Genomic DNA, 8,379 nt, shown 5'->3' with positions numbered 1-8,379 from the left:
CAGTGAGGCGACACTTGTACTAACACCCGGTGGGCGGCTGTGAGACGAGGAGATGAGCTGCGGCTTCTGGGCGCGACTGTAACGCTGCGCCCTCGATCAAATAACACTGCACATTGCTGGTGACGGCGCGTGTTTAGTAGTGGACGCAACTGCTAGGATGCAGCTGAACGTCCATCTTTTGAGAGCGAGAAAATTTTCGCAGTCGGCAGGACTCGAACCTACGCTCCCAGAGGGAATCTGATTTCAAGTCAGACGCCTTAACCACTCGGCCACGACTGCGGTGGCACAAGTGGAACCGCCGTCTTAGTAGAAGCAATCTGATGGCAGAAAGCGGGCGTGGCGTCACTCTTTTCTGTAGGGTTTCCATTAGCCGTTACGACAGTGTGTTAATTTTCGCCTGGCGGGGGTTTGAGAGCCGGGACCCTTTGGTTGAGGGGTCTAGCGCTCTACCGACTGAGCTGTCCGGTCCCTCGGCCGAGCGTTGTGGTGCATGCTACATGGTGTGCGAGTGATTCGCATGTTGTAATTACTGGCTTATGGCTCCAATGGCGACTTCACCGACTTCCCACTGACGCACCGCTGACGCTAGTTTCTGTCGTCTTAAAACGATGGACATACCTCCAAGCAGCTGCGAGATCTTAAGAAAAGAAACGCTGCACCACTGCCTTTGCCGCACTCGAATGATTGAATTGCGATTCTTAAAAAGAAATGAATGTTCGCTCTGTCCTACACTTTCGAGCACATCTGTGTACTCACGATCTCAGCGACGGCTTTCTGCAGTCCCAGCGTCAGTGCGAGGTGAACCGATGGCCACAGTAAGCAGCGGTCGTCGCGGAAACTCAGTATTCTTAAACGGAAACTTACGTCTTGTTGAGAATGGCGTCACTGGTTTGCACCCGCATTCGCCCACGCATGTCACATGTGTGCGAAAATTTTTGCTCCTCTTTACGCAAAATCGCACGCAGCCGGTAGGATTCGAACCTACGCTCCCAGAGGGAATCTGATTTCGAGTCAGACGCCTTAACCACTCGGCCACGACTGCCGGGTAGCGCGGTGTTGTCCCGACACATGCAACTGCTACCGTTTAAAGCACTGTGGTGTCAGAAAACGGCGTAGCTTCGTATTTTCCGTAGCGTTTCCACCGCTACCAGACGAATCGCTACCAAAGTATTAAAATTTCCGCCCGGACAGGGACTTGAACCCTGGACCCTTAGGTTAAAAGCCTAATGCTCCTACCGACTGAGCTATCCGGGCTCACACGACGCTGTGATACCTCTCACGATGCACAACTATACATTGACTCATGTCCTTTACTGTTGTGCAATCGCTGCATGGGGCCGTTACTAATAAAACGTCGCCTAAATGCTGCCTGCAAACTTATCGCACTAAGCTCGTAACACACTATCGAAGACTGCTGACACACGATGCAACAACAAATTGCAGGAGTCGTTGCGTCTCATACGTTGGAGCAGAGAATTTACATATTTTGTCGACACTCACTGGGCAATTGGGAAAATTCGCAAGCATTTCGAATGCAATGTTTCCCACGTTTTCGCTCGTTTCACGGTTCCGTTGGAAGACGTTCTTCACCACCTGACACAGAAAAAGGAACGCAGTCGGTAGGTCTTTTTTTGATTCTTTTGCTTCTAAGGGAGTTAGTTGTCTAGTGAGTCCTCTCTTATGGCATGCACTAGACAACCAGAACAGCTACAGGAGAGAGTCATTTTTGTTGTCAGCGGTAGTTGCATTATCACCAACGCAGAGCAATTCCATTGGCGTCGCATCAAAAACGAATACCTGCCGAAACCCGGGAATCGAACCAGGGACCTTTAGATCTTCAGTCTAACGCTCTCCCAACTGAGCTATTTCGGCTGACGTTTGAACGTTCCTGTTTGCATGTGTTTGTTAACCTCTGCCTCGTTGCCAATTTCACAGTCACCTTCGTCTGATAAGACACAGGGACGCTGAAAGGCGAGCAGCCGATGCAGTGAAGTCCCACAACATTTCTTCTGCTTCCATCATCGTAACAAGCAAACATGTCGACTCGACTCGTGTAATATTCACTTCGCTGACTTCACGTGACGCCGCGCTGACGCTAGAAAACCCGTGCTATATCGATGCCAGGGGCAACTCGTGTGCAGAGAACGAGACACAAGAAGGAGTGAGCCTCTCCACCGTATGAGAGGCAGTATCTAGGAGATACACACGGTAAAACATTCGAATTGCGTTAGCTCATCAATTGCTACACGTCATCGTCTGCAAGCTAAAATGGACACATCTGCACTGCCCAGTGAGGCGACACTTGTACTAACACCCGGTGGGCGGCTGTGAGACGAGGAGATGAGCTGCGGCTTCTGGGCGCGACTGTAACGCTGCGCCCTCGATCAAATAACACTGCACATTGCTGGTGACGCGCGTGTTTAGTAGTGACGCAACTGCTAGGATGCAGCTGAACGTCCATCTTTTGAGAGCGAGAAAATTTTCGCAGTCGGCAGGACTCGAACCTACGCTCCCAGAGGGAATCTGATTTCAAGTCAGACGCCTTAACCACTCGGCCACGACTGCCGGTGGCACAAGTGGAACCGCCGTCTTTAGAAGCAATCTGATGGCAGAAAGCGGCGTGGCGTCACTCTTTTCTGTAGGGTTTCCATTAGCCGTTACGACAGTGTGTTAATTTTCGCCTGGCGGGGGTTTGAGCCCGGGACCCTTTGGTTGAGGGTCTAGCGCTCTACCGACTGAGCTGTCCGGTCCCTCGGCCGAGCGTTGTGGTGCATGCTACATGGTGTGCGAGTGATTCGCATGTTGTAATTACTGGCTTATGGCTCCAATGGCGACTTCACCGACTTCCCACTGACGCACCGCTGACGCTAGTTTTCTGTCGTCTTAAAACGATGGACATACCTCCAAGCAGCTGCGAGATCTTAAGAAAAGAAACGCTGCACCACTGCCTTTGCCGCACTCGAATGATTGAATTGCGATTCTTAAAAAGAAATGAATGTTCGCTCTGTCCTACACTTTCGAGCACATCTGTGTACTCACGATCTCAGCGACGGCTTTCTGCAGTCCCAGCGTCAGTGCGAGGTGAACCGATGGCCACAGTAAGCAGCGGTCGTCGCGAAACTCAGTATTCTTAAACGGAAACTTTCGTCTTGTTGAGAATGGCGTCACTGGTTTGCACCCGCATTCGCCCACGCATGTCACATGTGTGCGAAAATTTTTGCTCCTCTTTACGCAAAATCGCACGCAGCCGGTAGGATTCGAACCTACGCTCCCAGAGGGAATCTGATTTCGAGTCAGACGCCTTAACCACTCGGCCACGACTGCCGGTAGCGCGGTGTTGTCCCGACACATGCAACTGCTACCGTTTAAAGCACTGTGGTGTCAGAAAACGGCGTAGCTTCGTTATTTTCCGTAGCGTTTCCACCGCTACCAGACGAATCGCTACCAAAGTATTAAAATTTCCGCCCGGACAGGGACTTGAACCCTGGACCCTTAGGTTAAAAGCCTAATGCTCTACCGACTGAGCTATCCGGGCTCACACGACGCTGTGATACCTCTCACGATGCACAACTATACATTGACTCATGTCCTTTACTGTTGTGCAATCGCTGCATGGGGCCGTTACTAATAAAACGTCGCCTAAATGCTGCCTGCAAACTTATCGCACTAAGCTCGTAACACACTATCGAAGACTGCTGACACACGATGCAACAACAAATTGCAGGAGTCGTTGCGTCTCATACGTTGGAGCAGAGAATTTACATATTTTGTCGACACTCACTGGGCAATTGGAAAATTCGCAAGCATTTCGAATGCAATGTTTCCCACGTTTTCGCTCGTTTCACGGTTCCGTTGAAGACGTTCTTCACCACCTGACACAGAAAAAGGAACGCAGTCGGTAGGACTTTTTTGATTCTTTTGCTTCTAAGGGAGTTAGTTGTCTAGTGAGTCTCTCTTATGGCATGCACTAGACAACCAGAACAGCTACAGGAGAGAGTCATTTTTGTTGTCAGCGGTAGTTGCATTATCACCAACGCAGAGCAATTCCATTGGCGTCGCATCAAAACGAATACCTGCCGAAACCCGGGATCGAACCAGGGACCTTTAGATCTTCAGTCTAACGCTCTCCCAACTGAGCTATTTCGGCTGACGTTGAACGTTCCTGTTTGCATGTGTTTGTTAACCTCTGCCTCGTTGCCAATTTCACAGTCACCTTCGTCTGATAAGACACAGGGACGCTGAAAGGCGAGCAGCCGATGCAGTGAAGTCCCACACACATTTCTTCTGCTTCCATCATCGTAACAAGCAAACATGTCGACTCGACTCGTGTAATATTCACTTCGCTGACTTCACGTGACGCCGCGCTGACGCTAGAAAACCCGTGCTATATCGATGCCAGGGGCAACTCGTGTGCAGAGAACGAGACACAAGAAGGAGTGAGCCTCTCCACCGTATGAGAGGCAGTATCTAGGAGATACACACGGTAAAACATTCGAATTGCGTTAGCTCATCAATTGCTACACGTCATCGTCTGCAAGCTAAAATGGACACATCTGCACTGCCCAGTGAGGCGACACTTGTACTAACACCCGGTGGGCGGCTGTGAGACGAGGAGATGAGCTGCGGCTTCTGGGCGCGACTGTAACGCTGCGCCCTCGATCAAATAACACTGCACATTGCTGGTGACGCGCGTGTTTAGTAGTGACGCAACTGCTAGGATGCAGCTGAACGTCCATCTTTTGAGAGCGAGAAAATTTTCGCAGTCGGCAGGACTCGAACCTACGCTCCCAGAGGGAATCTGATTTCAAGTCAGACGCCTTAACCACTCGGCCACGACTGCCGGTGGCACAAGTGGAACCGCCGTCTTTAGAAGCAATCTGATGGCAGAAAGCGGCGTGGCGTCACTCTTTTCTGTAGGGTTTCCATTAGCCGTTACGACAGTGTGTTAATTTTCGCCTGGCGGGGGTTTGAGCCCGGGACCCTTTGGTTGAGGGTCTAGCGCTCTACCGACTGAGCTGTCCGGTCCCTCGGCCGAGCGTTGTGGTGCATGCTACATGGTGTGCGAGTGATTCGCATGTTGTAATTACTGGCTTATGGCTCCAATGGCGACTTCACCGACTTCCCACTGACGCACCGCTGACGCTAGTTTTCTGTCGTCTTAAAACGATGGACATACCTCCAAGCAGCTGCGAGATCTTAAGAAAAGAAACGCTGCACCACTGCCTTTGCCGCACTCGAATGATTGAATTGCGATTCTTAAAAAGAAATGAATGTTCGCTCTGTCCTACACTTTCGAGCACATCTGTGTACTCACGATCTCAGCGACGGCTTTCTGCAGTCCCAGCGTCAGTGCGAGGTGAACCGATGGCCACAGTAAGCAGCGGTCGTCGCGAAACTCAGTATTCTTAAACGGAAACTTTCGTCTTGTTGAGAATGGCGTCACTGGTTTGCACCCGCATTCGCCCACGCATGTCACATGTGTGCGAAAATTTTTGCTCCTCTTTACGCAAAATCGCACGCAGCCGGTAGGATTCGAACCTACGCTCCCAGAGGGAATCTGATTTCGAGTCAGACGCCTTAACCACTCGGCCACGACTGCCGGTAGCGCGGTGTTGTCCCGACACATGCAACTGCTACCGTTTAAAGCACTGTGGTGTCAGAAAACGGCGTAGCTTCGTTATTTTCCGTAGCGTTTCCACCGCTACCAGACGAATCGCTACCAAAGTATTAAAATTTCCGCCCGGACAGGGACTTGAACCCTGGACCCTTAGGTTAAAAGCCTAATGCTCTACCGACTGAGCTATCCGGGCTCACACGACGCTGTGATACCTCTCACGATGCACAACTATACATTGACTCATGTCCTTTACTGTTGTGCAATCGCTGCATGGGGCCGTTACTAATAAAACGTCGCCTAAATGCTGCCTGCAAACTTATCGCACTAAGCTCGTAACACACTATCGAAGACTGCTGACACACGATGCAACAACAAATTGCAGGAGTCGTTGCGTCTCATACGTTGGAGCAGAGAATTTACATATTTTGTCGACACTCACTGGGCAATTGGAAAATTCGCAAGCATTTCGAATGCAATGTTTCCCACGTTTTCGCTCGTTTCACGGTTCCGTTGAAGACGTTCTTCACCACCTGACACAGAAAAAGGAACGCAGTCGGTAGGACTTTTTTGATTCTTTTGCTTCTAAGGGAGTTAGTTGTCTAGTGAGTCTCTCTTATGGCATGCACTAGACAACCAGAACAGCTACAGGAGAGAGTCATTTTTGTTGTCAGCGGTAGTTGCATTATCACCAACGCAGAGCAATTCCATTGGCGTCGCATCAAAACGAATACCTGCCGAAACCCGGGATCGAACCAGGGACCTTTAGATCTTCAGTCTAACGCTCTCCCAACTGAGCTATTTCGGCTGACGTTGAACGTTCCTGTTTGCATGTGTTTGTTAACCTCTGCCTCGTTGCCAATTTCACAGTCACCTTCGTCTGATAAGACACAGGGACGCTGAAAGGCGAGCAGCCGATGCAGTGAAGTCCCACACACATTTCTTCTGCTTCCATCATCGTAACAAGCAAACATGTCGACTCGACTCGTGTAATATTCACTTCGCTGACTTCACGTGACGCCGCGCTGACGCTAGAAAACCCGTGCTATATCGATGCCAGGGGCAACTCGTGTGCAGAGAACGAGACACAAGAAGGAGTGAGCCTCTCCACCGTATGAGAGGCAGTATCTAGGAGATACACACGGTAAAACATTCGAATTGCGTTAGCTCATCAATTGCTACACGTCATCGTCTGCAAGCTAAAATGGACACATCTGCACTGCCCAGTGAGGCGACACTTGTACTAACACCCGGTGGGCGGCTGTGAGACGAGGAGATGAGCTGCGGCTTCTGGGCGCGACTGTAACGCTGCGCCCTCGATCAAATAACACTGCACATTGCTGGTGACGCGCGTGTTTAGTAGTGACGCAACTGCTAGGATGCAGCTGAACGTCCATCTTTTGAGAGCGAGAAAATTTTCGCAGTCGGCAGGACTCGAACCTACGCTCCCAGAGGGAATCTGATTTCAAGTCAGACGCCTTAACCACTCGGCCACGACTGCCGGTGGCACAAGTGGAACCGCCGTCTTTAGAAGCAATCTGATGGCAGAAAGCGGCGTGGCGTCACTCTTTTCTGTAGGGTTTCCATTAGCCGTTACGACAGTGTGTTAATTTTCGCCTGGCGGGGGTTTGAGCCCGGGACCCTTTGGTTGAGGGTCTAGCGCTCTACCGACTGAGCTGTCCGGTCCCTCGGCCGAGCGTTGTGGTGCATGCTACATGGTGTGCGAGTGATTCGCATGTTGTAATTACTGGCTTATGGCTCCAATGGCGACTTCACCGACTTCCCACTGACGCACCGCTGACGCTAGTTTTCTGTCGTCTTAAAACGATGGACATACCTCCAAGCAGCTGCGAGATCTTAAGAAAAGAAACGCTGCACCACTGCCTTTGCCGCACTCGAATGATTGAATTGCGATTCTTAAAAAGAAATGAATGTTCGCTCTGTCCTACACTTTCGAGCACATCTGTGTACTCACGATCTCAGCGACGGCTTTCTGCAGTCCCAGCGTCAGTGCGAGGTGAACCGATGGCCACAGTAAGCAGCGGTCGTCGCGAAACTCAGTATTCTTAAACGGAAACTTTCGTCTTGTTGAGAATGGCGTCACTGGTTTGCACCCGCATTCGCCCACGCATGTCACATGTGTGCGAAAATTTTTGCTCCTCTTTACGCAAAATCGCACGCAGCCGGTAGGATTCGAACCTACGCTCCCAGAGGGAATCTGATTTCGAGTCAGACGCCTTAACCACTCGGCCACGACTGCCGGTAGCGCGGTGTTGTCCCGACACATGCAACTGCTACCGTTTAAAGCACTGTGGTGTCAGAAAACGGCGTAGCTTCGTTATTTTCCGTAGCGTTTCCACCGCTACCAGACGAATCGCTACCAAAGTATTAAAATTTCCGCCCGGACAGGGACTTGAACCCTGGACCCTTAGGTTAAAAGCCTAATGCTCTACCGACTGAGCTATCCGGGCTCACACGACGCTGTGATACCTCTCACGATGCACAACTATACATTGACTCATGTCCTTTACTGTTGTGCAATCGCTGCATGGGGCCGTTACTAATAAAACGTCGCCTAAATGCTGCCTGCAAACTTATCGCACTAAGCTCGTAACACACTATCGAAGACTGCTGACACACGATGCAACAACAAATTGCAGGAGTCGTTGCGTCTCATACGTTGGAGCAGAGAATTTACATATTTTGTCGACACTCACTGGGCAATTGGAAAATTCGCAAGCATTTCGAATGCAATGTTTCCCACG

General features: G+C 50.7%; 15 non-coding genes across 15 annotated transcripts; all 15 read right to left on the bottom strand.

Moving 5' to 3' along the window:
• Positions 1-197: 197 nt before the first annotated feature.
• Trnas-uga lies at positions 198-279 on the bottom strand. The gene has a single exon. It is a non-coding gene; the product is annotated as a tRNA-Ser (tRNA).
• A 681-nt stretch (positions 280-960) lies between these two features.
• Positions 961-1,042, bottom strand: Trnas-cga. The gene has a single exon. It is a non-coding gene; the product is annotated as a tRNA-Ser (tRNA).
• Positions 1,043-1,180: 138 nt separating this feature from the next.
• On the bottom strand, positions 1,181-1,254 carry Trnak-uuu. The gene has a single exon. It is a non-coding gene; the product is annotated as a tRNA-Lys (tRNA).
• A 544-nt stretch (positions 1,255-1,798) lies between these two features.
• On the bottom strand, positions 1,799-1,872 carry Trnaf-gaa. The gene has a single exon. It is a non-coding gene; the product is annotated as a tRNA-Phe (tRNA).
• A 611-nt stretch (positions 1,873-2,483) lies between these two features.
• Positions 2,484-2,565, bottom strand: Trnas-uga. Its single transcript has one exon. It is a non-coding gene; the product is annotated as a tRNA-Ser (tRNA).
• A 677-nt stretch (positions 2,566-3,242) lies between these two features.
• Positions 3,243-3,324, bottom strand: Trnas-cga. The gene has a single exon. It is a non-coding gene; the product is annotated as a tRNA-Ser (tRNA).
• A 138-nt stretch (positions 3,325-3,462) lies between these two features.
• Positions 3,463-3,535, bottom strand: Trnak-uuu. Its single transcript has one exon. It is a non-coding gene; the product is annotated as a tRNA-Lys (tRNA).
• Positions 3,536-4,074: 539 nt separating this feature from the next.
• Positions 4,075-4,147, bottom strand: Trnaf-gaa. Its single transcript has one exon. It is a non-coding gene; the product is annotated as a tRNA-Phe (tRNA).
• Positions 4,148-4,758: 611 nt separating this feature from the next.
• On the bottom strand, positions 4,759-4,840 carry Trnas-uga. The gene has a single exon. It is a non-coding gene; the product is annotated as a tRNA-Ser (tRNA).
• Positions 4,841-5,517: 677 nt separating this feature from the next.
• Trnas-cga lies at positions 5,518-5,599 on the bottom strand. Its single transcript has one exon. It is a non-coding gene; the product is annotated as a tRNA-Ser (tRNA).
• A 138-nt stretch (positions 5,600-5,737) lies between these two features.
• On the bottom strand, positions 5,738-5,810 carry Trnak-uuu. The gene has a single exon. It is a non-coding gene; the product is annotated as a tRNA-Lys (tRNA).
• Positions 5,811-6,349: 539 nt separating this feature from the next.
• Positions 6,350-6,422, bottom strand: Trnaf-gaa. The gene has a single exon. It is a non-coding gene; the product is annotated as a tRNA-Phe (tRNA).
• A 611-nt stretch (positions 6,423-7,033) lies between these two features.
• Positions 7,034-7,115, bottom strand: Trnas-uga. The gene has a single exon. It is a non-coding gene; the product is annotated as a tRNA-Ser (tRNA).
• A 677-nt stretch (positions 7,116-7,792) lies between these two features.
• Trnas-cga lies at positions 7,793-7,874 on the bottom strand. The gene has a single exon. It is a non-coding gene; the product is annotated as a tRNA-Ser (tRNA).
• A 138-nt stretch (positions 7,875-8,012) lies between these two features.
• Trnak-uuu lies at positions 8,013-8,085 on the bottom strand. Its single transcript has one exon. It is a non-coding gene; the product is annotated as a tRNA-Lys (tRNA).
• Positions 8,086-8,379: the final 294 nt, after the last annotated feature.

The sequence above is a fragment of the Schistocerca americana genome, unplaced genomic scaffold (genome assembly GCF_021461395.2).
Source record: "Schistocerca americana isolate TAMUIC-IGC-003095 unplaced genomic scaffold, iqSchAmer2.1 HiC_scaffold_1454, whole genome shotgun sequence".
Lineage (NCBI taxonomy): Eukaryota > Metazoa > Arthropoda > Insecta > Orthoptera > Acrididae > Schistocerca > Schistocerca americana.
The sequence above is the reverse complement of the archived record's forward strand: the minus strand, read 5'-3'. Positions and strand labels throughout refer to the sequence as shown.